The following is a 14,732-nucleotide window of genomic DNA, read 5'->3' as shown; positions in this document are numbered from 1 at the left end:
GAGAAAACAGCAACTCCAGAATGCTGTAGGGCTGTGGTTCACAACCTTTCTGAGACCATTAGCCCTGAGTGTAAGCAGATATTAACTGGTATCCCCCCCTCCCCCCTCTCGACACTATTATCAACATTGGCGCCTACCTAAAGTGCTTTAGAAATTAAACACTTATTTCTAACAACCTTCTTTTATAGAATGATGAAACAGTTCTCAGTGTTTTGCGAGTGCTACCTACAACACCTCAAAAAAGAAAGCTAGAGTAGACGCTTGTTACAAAACATGTTTCCTCTGCGCAACTCCACTTCCTAGAGACTTTTACCCTATACCCCATTTAAAATCAGGAAAGTAGACGGCGCCGAGCTAAAAATACCGGAAAATTTGCGATGTGTGCCGGATTACCGAGTGTCGGATTAATGGCAGTCTTAACTATACTTCGTAAATCACTTGATTGCTGGACTCCTTACATCTGAGCTGGAAGTAACTGGAAGACTTCAGGCTGACAATGTTTTGTGTATCACCACTGCCGCTAATAATAGGAACAACAACAACAATAATAATAATAATCATAATAATAATGTGTTGGTCTACTGTGTTGTGTTGTGCTATTAATTAGTTCGTTTATTGTTTCGAAGTGAATAACGCGGCAGTTTCTCATCTACTGTGGGGACTTTGTACATCTTGGAGAAGGCATTTCCACAGGATATTTAAGGATACAGGGTACTTTTCCGGCTCAACATTTCTTAAAAATCAACACCTATTTCTTTCAGGCACTGTTTGTAATGTCTGTGTTTTACATATTTTTTGTTGATATCAGTTAATGCAGCACATTTTCTAAACAAATTAGAAGTATTTTGAATATTCTTGAACCTGTTTAGGCTTATTAAAAAATTACGAAGAAATTGATGCATTTTTTTTCCAATATCCTTCCTCAAATTGAGGTACCATTTAATCCAATGTTATACATTTGGAGGAGACCAAATTTTTACCAGGTATGCATGTCATGATGGCTGAAGTGCTAGACCTATTTAATTCCAACCATTATGCATATTTCAAGGATAAAAAATATCGTATCTTACATTTTAGCCGGCCGCGGTGGCCGTGCGGTTCTAGGCGCTCCAGTCCGGAGCCGCGCTGTTGCTACGGTCGCAGGTTCGAATCCTGCCTCGCGCATGGGTATGTGTGATGTCCTTAGGTTAGTTAGGTTTAAGTAGTTGTAAGTTCTAGGAGACTGATGACCACAGCAGTTGAGTCCCATAGTGCTCACAGCCATTTTTTTTTACATTTTAATTTTTATAATTTTTTCCTAATAAAAATCTTATTTTTTCTATAATTTAGTCGAGTCTGCAATAAAGCTTATGCCCACTACGTAAGTATGGACTATTGAAAGTTACAGAAAAAAATTAGAACAATGCTTTATAAACTTAAGGAAATATTTGTACCAGAATTCTGAAATGTAGAACTTGCAGGAAATGGCGAATGAAGGTATGAGTCCAACAAAACTGTGCCTCAGAACATTGCTGAAGCATGGTATTGCCTTTTGGTAACCATACCAAGAATCTGCTCCTTTAGGGCAAAGTCCGTGAACAGGGTGGTCATCTGTGGACATCTTACGAAAGTAGGTGGTCCATACAGCTTTTCTCGTTGCGTCAACATCATTCAGAAGTGCATTTCGTCCAATGTCCAGTCCATAATAACTCTGAACAATGTCTATTTCAGTTTCTGTCAACTCTGAAGAATGTCTATTTCAGTTTCTGTCAAACTGCCTAGGCCAGACAGAGATCTTCCATCAGATAGCAACTTTCCTTTCATTTCTCTTCGTAGCTCCCTTAATCTAGCACTCATCCTCTTTTGCACATGTCCACAATACTCCAATTTTGTTACGAAGGTATCACCATAAACATTGAACTCATAAATTTTATTGACAGCTTTAGAGTCCCCATCACCTAGGTACTTCGTACATCTAACGTTATAAACGGGCACCGACCTCTGAAATATATTTGGAGCTCCATCACACTCCGTACCTCCACTGTAAAAATCATAATTCTTAGAACTCTGATGTTCAATATGTCCTTCAGTTTTACCATGGCAGGTGTGGCAGTACTTAGATAAGCACTCAACATCAACAACTTTTCCATTCTCCAGAGAAGTAGCACTTCCAACACCATTCAAGGAACGATGTCCTCGACGTTGCCATGTCCCATCAAGTGGAACAGCAATGTCCCTGGTTTCACTAATATTTACAGTTTCCGCTACTGCACGTTTCATAAATGCTTGAGACAATCGTCAAGGCTCCTAAAAGAATTTTTATGTACATGCTGAACGTACAGGGAGTAGGAGGAAGGTCCATCAAACCACAAAACGTTTGAGCAGCCTTTTTTTCGTTTTTCTACTGCACGCATTGCATACACTAATTTCAAATTCACATCATATGAATTATGCACAATGTTCAAAGCCATTTTTGAGGTAGATTTATTGCAGGATCTACACAGAACAACTGATTTTGACGCTAAACCGTTCCTGCTACTTTGTTGTTCAGTTATTTCCAGAGAGCCTACACACACCATCACATTCTTTACATTTCGCCACTCTCTTTATCAAAGAAGATAAGATGCCCACATCAGCAACAACAAATCCACTACAAACAGCGTCATTGTTAACACAAAAATTTGAGTCGCCAGGAGGTGTGCCATGTGGGAGTTTCTTCCCTGAAGAACTGATACATAGGTTACTTTCAACAGTGTGGCATGCTTTGTTTGTGAACTGGTTACCACGGAATTTCCTTTTATTGAATTTCTTGATGTGTGGCATAGTTCGAATTTATTGCACACTAAAGGATATGTACTTCCACAAATGTATGTAGCACTTGGGTAACAAAGATTCAGTAACACGTGAACAAACTGCTTCAACGAAACAAAAGTAAATTCCAGCAAATATAATCATATACAGACACTAGAAACCTGCACTGTTACTAACATATACAATGTATCATATGTATTATTGCTGGAAACAGAAACTTCACAGTTCTTTTCGAAATAATACTGGTTTCTGTAACAGAAATACAGGAGGCGTGGCGGCATACATGACCGTAACATTAAAATTTGGTCTATATAGGTCATTTTTCATTTGAAAACGTATAAATCAATGAAATCAGGAAAGACTATAGAATTTAAGAAAGTCATAAAAAATTTCGACTTTTCCACCATTTATAAGTGCCCTGTATCCTTAAGCATATGTGACGTATTTGTCTCAATTTTACTGACATAGAAGCATGGTACAAAGTACAACATGTGTGTGTAGTGGGTGAACTATCTGAGTATATATTCGTAGGATAAGCTGTAACCTCCAACACATTTGGTCACACATTAATGCTAGTGTGTAAAAAAAGTAATAATTTCTAACATATGCACTCAGTATTACAGTCTTAGAACATAGTGATAACAATTTAAAAAAAATAAGATTCGTGAGCGAAATACATGATCCTTTTGTTTTTAGTTCTCGGAAAATTTCATTTTACCCCCATGTTGCGAACTACTGCTATAGTGAAACGCTGAGAGACTCAACCATTGATGCAAGATGTGAAAGTTGACCCTGAACGTATATAAATGCAGCGTATTGCGCATGGCAAGCAAGGAGATCCATTGTTGATTGATGCCGTTATTGGCGATATATGACTGGAAACAGTTACAACTGTGAAAAACATAGAAATATACATCTGGAGCGACCGGAAGTGAAATGACCACACAAAACCAGTACGAAATGCAGATTCAATAGAAGAATCTTAAGAAAATCGAAGTCATTCACGGAAGAAGTGTCTTACAAAACACTCGCTCGCCACTAGGGATTAGCCGAGCGGTCTAAGGCGCTGCAGTCATGGACTGTGCGGCTGGTCCCGGCGCAGGTTCGAGTCCTCCATCGGGTGTGTGTGTGTGTGTGTGTGTGTGTGTGTGTTTTTGTCCTTAGGATAATTTAGGTTAAGTAGTGTGTAAGCTTAGGGACTGATGACCTTAGCAGTTAAGTCCCATAAGTTTTCAGACACATTTAAACATTTGAACACTCGCTCGACGGGTTGCTGGGTGCTGGTTGTTAGTGTGAAACCCTTACCAAATTGGGTTAGTAGAAGAGGCACAGAAAATCCAAAGAAGAGCGAAGCGTTTCGTCACGGATTTGTTCCATATGCGCAAGATCTTTGCGTGGATGATCAATCAAACTCCACTGGTGGTCGCTTCAAGAGCGATGTTGTACCAGGTGGTTATAATTACCTACTCACGAAAGTCAAGTGGGCTATAATTATCGCATACAGCGAAACTTGGTAATTACGATAATGCGTTAAAAAAGAGCCCATTTACGCTGCAAAAATTAATACATTTTTGTCGCCAGTTGCAAATGTGGCGCTGTACAGCGTCTCGCCCATGTCTCCATTGCTCATATTGTAAAAACCGTGCAACCGTCAGTTAATAATGAAATCAACATTATCCCTTTCTCATCTGTTTGACTTTTTCCGCTCGCACCCAACTCCTAATACATTACATATAGAAACATTTCCAAAAGTCTTTCTTGCATTCACAACGCCAGATTTGCACCTGGTAGCCGAAACTGGAACTAACTTCTTTTCCAGCATCAGCATTAATGCATTGGAATATCTGCCAAGTTTCGCTGCAGTACAATAATTGCAGCCCGCACAGGATCTCTGTAAGTAGCTGCACTTTCATTATAACCACCCAGAGCATTACGAAGAGATTTCCTGTTGCAATACCAAGAGTGTGCGTTTCAAGGAAAGTGTGGCAACAAATTACGTCCTCACATGAAAGACACTCGAAATAAACACGAGAGTATTAGAAAAATTAGATGTCACACGGAGCTTTACCGACAAGTGTTTTTCCCGCGCGTTATTCGTGAGTACGACAGGAAACAGGGGAAAAGATGATGGTATAAGACAGGGGTCCCCAAAACTACGGTCCGCGGCCCGCGAGAGCCGGCAAACCGGCCCGCGTTAGCTGGTCGGACATCCCCGGCATCCGGCCCGCCAAATATTTGAGGTGGTGCCTATACTGCCAACAAACGAGTTTCGAGGCCTATCGCGACCAGTACGCCGCGACTACTACTCGTTACAAGACTACGTAACTAAACTTATTGTTGCGCCGCTTGAAATAACAATGCGTTGACATACTCTACCTCTGTTACGTCTTACAAAAATAGTGTTGCTAACAATGCTTTTGAGATTTCGTTAACTTTGCAGGACGCTTTCGTGAAGAATGTGCAGTGATATACTTTTCTGTCGGTGAAATTCGCCGGAGTAAAATACGCCAGAATTTCGGTCAGGTACGTCCATCAATCAAAATTATGTAATTAAATAAAAATCGTAGTTCGTTTCAGTGCTAGCTATTCCCACAACCTTAGATTTTTGCGATTTCATCTTTCCTTTAGCCTTACATTACGGTGATCGTGGAGTGCTAGGGTGCTTTAATCCCACTAGGTAGATCTTGGCCCTTATGACTTCGTGGAGGAGTCAATGTGGTCCGCAGACTAAAAAGTTTGCAGCCCCCTGCTATAAGAAGTACCCTCTCCCGCACACCGCGAAGTAGCTTGCGTGGGACAGGTGCAGAAAACTGCGCATGCGGCTTCGTACGTGAGCTCCATCACGTGGAGCCGCCTGAGCTATTGTTCCGAGACCGTCTTTGCTTTTTCCCTTGCTGTGGTTGCCGTGTTTTGAGAAACGGGCGTCTGCACTCGTTGCGTCTGAGACCGCAGGCCGGTGTGTCCGCGCCTGCCGCTTGCTCAACGTGGCAGAGCGCTCTGCGAGCGGACGCGGCGCGCTGGAGTCGCAGCGGAGCCTCCAGGGCCGACACAACACGGGGAGGCCAGGCCGCGCCAGCAGACGACGCGTCATACACAGGTACACCCGCGGTGCTCCAGGCGTCCTCCACAGAGGCGCGGCTTTCCGCCACCGAGCGAACGAAAGCGCCCTGTCCCATAACAAGGCCACTCGCGGCCCTAAAGCTGTCTGAAAGGTGACTGGCTGCTGTTAACCTTGTACCTGATTTATGGGGCACGAAAACGGCGCCTGCATTTAATGAGCCATATTTAACTTCGTCCTTACGAATCTGACCTGTTGCGAAGTTTTCTACACCTGGCATTTTCATCAACGAATAGCGCTGGCACGACACGTTTGTCAGCACAGCACGATGCCATTTTTTGATTATCAACGTATGTAGTGTACACGGAACTGGAACAGATCATCTTATTGGTTTTTCCCGCGTGCGCCCTTTAAATTACGTCACGATGTTGTTGTTGTTGTGGTCTTCAGTCCTCAGACTGGTTTGATGCAGCTCTCCGTGCTACTCTATCCTGTGGAAGCTGCTTCATCTTCCAGTACGTACTGCAGCCTACATCCTTCTGAATCTGCTTGGTGTATTCATCTCTTGGTTTCCCTCTACGATTTTTACCCTCCACGCTGCCCTCCAATACTAAATTCGTGATCCCTTGACGCCTCAGAACATGTCCTACCAACCGATCCCTTCTTCTGGTCAAGTTGTGCCACAAGCTTCTCATCTCCCCAATTCTATTCAATACCTCCTCATTAGTTACGTGATCTACCCATCTAATCTTCAGCATTCTTCTGTAGCACCATATTTCGAAAGCTTCTATTCTCTTCTTGTCCAAACTATTTATTCTCCACGTTTCACTTCCAAACATGGCTACACTCCATACAAATACTTTCAGAAACGACTTCCTGACACTTAAATCTATACTCGATGTTAACAAATTTCTCTTCTTCAGAAACGCTTTCCTTGCCATTGCCAGTCTACATTTGATATCCTCTCTACTTCGACCATCATCAGTTATTTTGCTCCCCAAATAGCAAAACTCCTTTACTACTTTAAGTGCCTCATTTCCTAATCTAATTCCCTCAACATCACCCGACTTAATTCGACTACATTCCATTATCCTCGTTTTGCTTTTGTTGATGTTCATCTTATATCCTCCCTTCAAGAAACCATCCATTCCGTTCAACTGCTCTTCCAAGTCCTTTGCTGTCTCTGACAGAATTACAATATCATCGGCGAACCTCAAAGTTTTTATTTCTTCCCCATGGATTTTAATACCTACTCCGAATTTTTCTTTTGTTTCCTTTACTGCTTGCTCAATATACAGATTGAATAACATCGGGCAGGGGCTACAACCCTGTCTTACTCCCTTCCCAACCACTGCTTCCCTTTCATGTCCCTCGACTCTTATAACTGCCATCTGGTTTCTGTACAAATTGTAAATAGCCTTTCGCTCCCTGTATTTTACCCTGCCATTTTACCCCTGCCTACTTTTAAGTAGCCATAAAAAAGTTGAAGTCCCGAACTTGTCAAAAACCTTCGTAATATCGACTTTTAAATTATTTTCTTGAAAGAAAACCACCTGACTGCACTATGTTTTTTTCCTTTCCCTGAGAGCTAGGGTGGGGAGCGCGGCCCCACCTGAAATGATCGTATGGTATCGATGGCCGGGCGTTCCCATCTGTGTAAATTCCGTAGCCGAGTTGCAAGTCTTCTCAATCGACGCCACACTGGGCGACTTCCGTGTCGATGATGATGAAATGATGATGAGGACAACATAACACCCAGTCCCCGAGAGGAGAAAATTTCCGACCCAGTGGGAAATCGAACCCGGGCCCACCGCTTGGCGATCAGACGCGTTGAGCGCTCAGCTAAGTGGCCGGACGTGGACCAGCTGCCCCCCCCCCCCCTCCCCCCGTATTACCCCACGGGTATGGACGTCCTAGACTTAAGTACTATATGTAAACAAGAAAAACAAAACAAGACGCTGGTTCAGGGTTGGCTAAAATTCGCCGATAAATGTATCCACGAAAATCTGCTAAAGCCAATATTACACTAAGAAACTGACGATTACATCAGTTTTCTATAAATGGACAGCCAAACTTTTAATAACCCGTAAGAATAACTTCGCACTTACATAGAAGAAAGAAGGCAAAGTTATGCGAATATGAATTCCCTTCTACCTGGTCTTCTAATGAAAGTTCATTAAAAAAGTAAAGCACTCCTCAATCCGAAGACTGTTTCGAACATCACATTGCATAGTCCTGTTGAAGGGGGTTCGCCGTTGCTTTCCTCCGAGCTTTGAACTAACTTAACCCATTCAGTTACTAGTAGTCCTACAGTTTAAAGTGGATTTCGAACCGCGGTGGAACTCGTCCGTCGAAGAACCACAGTGCTTCGATATTTTTTTTATCCTTGATCACAGTTTTCGCAGTTGTGTCAAGTCACGATACAGCGAGATACTCTGTAACACAAACTCTTTCTAGCTGAACATGTGCGGCGAAACATCGACACGAACAACGTCTGTCATCTTGTCAAATCTCCCGTGAATCAAATTTTATCTCATACACTTCGAACACGGTCGGTTTGAAAGCATGTCAAACAGGGCCGCATACTGTCAGATAATCTGACACATTAGTGAAGTTTTAAAAATATTGCTTAGTTGTGTACCTCCCAACCCGGGGGTAATTACCACCCTGAGGGCTAAAATGATAATTTCTGAGTGGTTAAAACCAAAAGCGTTCCTGTTTTAGTCATGAATCTATTTTTTAAAAATATCAGTACTATTATTACAAATTTGTAAGAATATAGTACTGTTTATCAGAGCTATAAATAATAAGTTTTTCTCAATTACTAGAATTAATCCATGACACAATGCCCGCGGTCGAGGTTACAGGTTATGAAACAAATGTATGAGCAACATCTTCCTCACACTGTCCACCCACTCCACGCATACTTCGTAAATGTATTTTGTACCATGGATGTATGACAGTAAAAATGACACATATACGTAACATATGCTAAATATAGCATGACAGTATCTTCTCGAAGTTGGAAATAATTCCTTCAACGGACGACAGATTTCTTCATTACCCACTTCGAAACAGGTAAATCACCTACAGCATGACACGATAGTAACTACACAAGGGCACTGTTGTTATTATTATTATTGCTATTATTATTATTAGTGGCAGTTGTCAGACTCAAAGCACTGGCAGCCTGAAGTCCACCAATTTCTGCCAGTTCCGAAGTGAGTCAAACAGTAAGTACAGTGCACACATTTTAACTTGGTTGATTTTAAAAGGGGATTCAGGGTGCAGGTTAATAAAGTGTCGCTAGGGAGAGGAATTGGGCAGGGGAAAGGTCTTTTGTAACAACTATCTGCCATCAATGTAGATAGACAATTTCTTTTCTATGAAGGATTTGTAGGTATCACTCACGATGCACTGGGAATTGCTGCATCATTCGTTCTAACACACACACAGAACTCGAACACAGCACATGGAAAAGAAATGTGGCATTCAAGATTTGTAAGTGGGAATGTAGGTTTTGTACTATGATAGCAAAGAAAATAAAAACCAAGAACCGAACGTACTTCGGTCAGAATTTATAACGTACACTAATTGAGGGAAAAAAAAACAAATACGAAAAGTCTGTTAGAAATAATAAGCACCAGTAGTCTCATTGACTCACACACAAACTGAATAGCATTTTTATTTCTCATTTAAAAGTAAAAATGTTCAAAAATATTTTTTCCTTCTAAAGTTTATTTATGTGCTAATGCTGGTGGGAGGACTGGGTTGGGGATTACTAGCTAATATCTGACAGCTCCCGGCTACTGGTCTCAGAAACGTTGGGAATAACTGGTCTACGGGGGCCTTTACGCAGACGCCTGCAGAATGTAGTGTGCTGCCGAAACACATACTGCCAATTTTTATTTGCTTGCCACTACCGAAAGCCCTGTGCCGGTTTGGTGAAAGATATGCAATACTTATTGTTTTTCGCTGTCTAAAAGGGGTGTCAGACTACAAATGAAAAGAACCGAAGTTCGCCTGAATAGGAACATACCTAGTAGAACGCTGTGTTCTTCAAACCTGCCAACATGAATCGTTTCAATGTTGTGCAACAAACAGATGACACAGTTCTCAACGCCACAAAGATAGAGGCTTTTAGTTCGCAGTGTAATTTTTTGTTTCGTTTTACAAGTCTTCGTAGAAAATCCAGGGCGATATCTACATGGCAATTAACTAGTAACTTCAGCATTTACGTGTAAAGAAAGGCAACACGGTCACTAAACGTTCTCAGTATTCACCAGAGCAGTGTAGCCACAGATGGAGACGGCCTTGGAGAGCGAGCGGGTCGCGGTACACTGTCCGAATGAAGGTCGCTGACTCGAGCGGTCACTAATTGAGCAAACCACACACAATACCACAACCGCTGCCTGCCAAGAACGCTGCTTTACCCTGCACTTCAGCAGACATATGAACCACGTTACGAGATTTTTCACGTTTCAAACTCCACCTGTCTGCTTACTTCGTTCGTCCTACTTGGGTCATGGTGAATCGCAAATTTCCAATTTTGTTTTTTTCCAATTCTTACACTTCTGCAAGTAGCTCTAGCCTAACACAACACACCATCTGGTAATCACGCGAATTTGTACCGCATTATCTTAGCTATTTCATTCTGTATTCGTATTATCACGTGGATGGCGACGAACGTGCTTTTCTACCGGACAGCACATCGGTACGTCTCTTGGCATTTAATTACATCTGCAACTGTTGATTACTCCAACACAGCAATGGGCATCGATTAATCGCGATGCTCGTTACAAAAAAGAAAATTGTTAAGAAAAAGGTACAATGTCGCACGGAGAAAGGAATCGGCGGTGTTATTTCGATGCTTCTTACAAATATTTCAGTTGCTATTGCTCTACATTTACTAACAGCACCAACAACTGAACTCACCTGCGATGGGAAACCAATACGAAGAAATATTACCAACTGCTTATGGGCTTCGTTAAAACGACGCGCATTCCGTCTATTCATGAATCACACTTTTCCTACCCATTTTGCTGCGACATGAATTTGAAGGATAAGAGAATTTGCTACGGAAAATCGGCTTTCAGTTAATCGTGAAGTCGAGTATCTATCGTAACTACTATTTACGATCAATGGAAACTACAAACGATTTACGAGCTCTTTTGCTGCTGAATTTTCGGTGCTGTTAGGAACCTGGCGGAAGTCCATTGATTTGGACCTCCGCTATCCGTTTGGTGAGATTCGATGAGATGTGGTCCGAACACCCCTCCCCCACGTGATTTGACCTCGTATCCGGGTAAAAATACGTATAAACGAATTTTTTAAAAAGTTTGTATTAAGCAGTGATTAAATCATTTCAGTAAAACCATGTTTGATTTATAAATTGTATGTAACAATATTCTTAACATGTGATTAAAAATACTTTATTTTAAACATGCCAACCCCGAGTACCAATCGGGGGGACAGAAAAGCCGCAGACGGACAAAAAGTCTCCACAGTAATAGTATCAACCGTTTTGACGGATTCCTAAAAACCGATCTTTTCTTGGTATATACGCTAAATCTCATTAAACCCTTAAGTACTCTGCATATGCAAGACGACATGACTTGTACCTTCCTTTGAACCGTATGATTACGTAGATTTTCAGTCTCTTGATTAACATGATCGGTAATAAAATTCTCGTCGGTGAACTTCAGGATGGTTTCCTTCCACAAACGTTTAACTTCTTGCTACCATGTGTGTTTCGGCCTGTCGGCATGCCACTTAAAACATGTGTTGTACAAGGTTTGGGACAAATTCATGCTGAACGCAATAACATCGGCTTAATATGCGTTGCAGAATACCGTGAGTGATTCAGGGACACGCAGTGATTTCGACCGGCACGACAGAAAACTCCCAGATGAAATCTGACGCTTGTGCGGGAGTGGTTTCAAATCTGGGAATCCCGGGCATGCACATGTGTAGAGCATTCAAACAGGCCATAAAGATTGGTGGGCACTGTCATACTCTCTGTGCTCGGGATTAATTTAATACAACGAAGTGTTATCCATTATAGTAATGTATATTCTCTGAATTAGACAGCTGACGTGAGATTTTCACCAGCCCCCCCCCCCCCCCCGGGCCCCACCATGTTATAAAGTTATGTAATTAATGGACCCCTGGTTAAATCGTGTTCGCATGAGTGAAATTCAACTTAATTCAGCAGCGCAACCAGCGCGTTGCACAGTAATTGAAGCATGGGAATCAGATTCGGGAGGAGCGCGATTCACACTTCCGTACGCCCAGTCTGATTTACGTCCCGAATTCTGGGCGGATTCCGATGCAGTTGCTTCATCTAGGTCTCAGCACGTTCCCTTCCTTATGCTTGCCCAGTTCGGCAAATGTTCTGAGCTTCGACAACGGTGTCACGTTAAACCCTAACAATCGCTCCTTCCTCATTGTTGCGGTCCATTATTAGAGATAGACTTCTGTACTTCTTTCCAGTGTTATTCAGAACCATACAGAACTAAAAATGACTGTGTTGCTTCAGTAGCTGTCACATTGATTCTGAAGCAGGTATATAGCCAAAAAAACCATCAAGTTATAGGAATGTCAAAAGGAATGAACACGTCTGCTGAGTCATAGGTTTAGAAATGGGTTCACTGGTAGCGTACTGGAAAAATGCAATTACTCAACGAAGAAGATTGCCTACCAAACGCTCGTGCGACTCATCCTATAAGTTTGCTAAAGTGTGTGAGAACCACATCCGACTAACACGGATATTCTTCGTCCAGAGTTACACATGCGAAGTGAAACGAGAAAACAAAAGACTAATAAGTGTTACAGTGGGAAGTTAGCTCTGTCATGCAAAGCACCGTGCTTTGCATAGCAGAGATTTAGTTGTAAAATGAAGTTATAGCTTGTAGAGGCAATAAAGATCTAGTAGGTTAGAAACGGGTTGTTGTCACCACCTGCTTAGTCTAAATAGTATCAGGCGCGGGCACGACGGCTAAAATACCTGTTAGCCGTGGAACGCTGTTACAACTTAATCCGACGCATTCCCCCGTACTCACTTGGCGACGCTTCGTCGAGCAGAGGTGCGCGGTGAAGCAGGAGCGAAGTGGAATGTCACGTGAGCGCAGCCGTCGCCGGCGTTTGTTTGGCGAGATGAGGCTGGGGCGCTCAGGTAGGTAGCTGGGCGAGAGCACGCACCGGCCGGGCGGAGTGTTTACACACGCACACCGCACGCACACTGCTAGGCGGGCGGTCTCCGGCTGCCGACGTGTGTGCGCCGCCAGCGACCGCGCGCAGACGACTGCCGGCCCAGGCTGAACGCTGAAGGCTCTCTCCCACCAGGCGCTGCCAGCTGGGAGGGGGCACGGCACCCACCACCCGGGTCAGCACCCACTGCCCGTGCCGGTGGGCTCCCCACTGCCGGCGCGCACGTGCCTCACCTAACACCCACCACCACTCAATTCCATCAGCTCCTCAAACTGGGATTGGACCACACTTGTTTGCCGTTGTCAGTCCGAAGACATTTGTTGCCGCTTTCCGCACTGTCCTACCCTGTGCAAGTCTCTTCACCTATGCATAACTTCTGCTATTTACATTCATTTGAACCTAGTCTTGGCCCCCTCTACAATTTTTACCCCCACCACTTTCCACCATTACCTAATTGACGAGTCCTTTGTGCCACACAATGTCTTCTGTCGAAAGATCACTTCTTTCACCCAAGCAGTATCATAAATTTCTTTTTTCCTCAATTAGATTCAGCAGCTACTCATTAATTACTCGATCAGTCCATCTAATCTTCAGCATTATTCTATATGACAAACGCTTCTATTCTCTTCTTGTCTGAACTTTTTATTGCCCACGTTTCACTTTTGTACAAGGCACACGCCACCCCGTAATCTTCCTGCAACTGTTTAACGGAGATACAGTAATTTTGAAAGTAGACTTCATAAAAACCAAAGCATTACTGAAAAATGTTACTTAAATGAACCGTTGTTGTTGTGGTCTTCAGTCCTGAGACTGGTTTGATGCAGCTCTCCATGCTACTCTACCCTGGGCAGGCTTCTACATCAGACCACAGCCTCAGCTTTCTGAGTTCGCTCAGCAAGATCGTTGAGAAGCTGATTCTCAAACGCATCACTTCGCACTGCGTAACAAATATCCTGACACCGGAGCAATTCGACTTCAGGAATCACCACTCCACAACACAACTCTTACGGGTCGTTGAACATGTAACACATGGCTTCAACACAAAGCAACAGGGGCGGTTTTCCTGGACATCGAAAAGGCTTTCGACCGTCTATGGCACAACGGCCTCATTCGCAAACTCAGCGACGCGGGATTCCCCGACGGGCTGGTGCGTCTAATACACTCATACCTCACAGACAGGAGTTTCAACACTGACGTACAGGGAAAACGGTATACACGCTGGAGTACCCCAGGGAAGCATCCTAGGGCCCCTACTGTTTAACCTCTACACAAACGATCTCCCAACCACACACAACACGACGATGGCAATCTACGCGGATGACACAGCCATCCTCGCGCAAGATTGGAAACCATCAAACATTACGTCACGCTTACAGACTGCACTCGGAGTGGCTGAGCCTTGGTTGGAGAAAGGGCTTGTTAGAGTAAACGTCGACAAGTGCGAAGCCGTTCTGTTCACTAGAAGACCGAAGCAACTGCGCAAACACCGATACTGCAGACCAGTAACTACATGCACGCCGAATAAGTTTCCGTGAGAAAGTCAAATACCTCGATGTCTGGCTGGACCGGAAATTACTCTGGAGGGACCGCATACAACACATGAGCAACCGAGCAAGCGCGAGGCTCAAACAGCTCTACCCTATGCTGAGCAGGCGTAGCACACTGAACAGAAGGG

At 43.3% G+C, this 14,732-nt stretch overlaps 1 long non-coding RNA gene across 1 annotated transcript in view; it reads right to left on the bottom strand.

Annotated features, from left to right (window-relative positions):
- Nucleotides 1-13,173, bottom strand: part of LOC124805323 — a 399,521-nt gene extending 386,348 nt beyond the window's left edge. Inside the window, exon 1 of the long non-coding RNA XR_007017439.1 lies at nt 12,855-13,173. This is a non-coding gene — a long non-coding RNA (uncharacterized LOC124805323). The remainder of the gene's footprint in view (nt 1-12,854) is intronic.
- Between the last annotated feature and the right edge of the window lie 1,559 nt (nt 13,174-14,732).

This window comes from Schistocerca piceifrons, chromosome 7 (assembly GCF_021461385.2).
Source record: "Schistocerca piceifrons isolate TAMUIC-IGC-003096 chromosome 7, iqSchPice1.1, whole genome shotgun sequence".
NCBI classification, from domain to species: Eukaryota; Metazoa; Arthropoda; class Insecta; order Orthoptera; family Acrididae; genus Schistocerca; species Schistocerca piceifrons.
The sequence above is the reverse complement of the archived record's forward strand: the minus strand, read 5'-3'. Positions and strand labels throughout refer to the sequence as shown.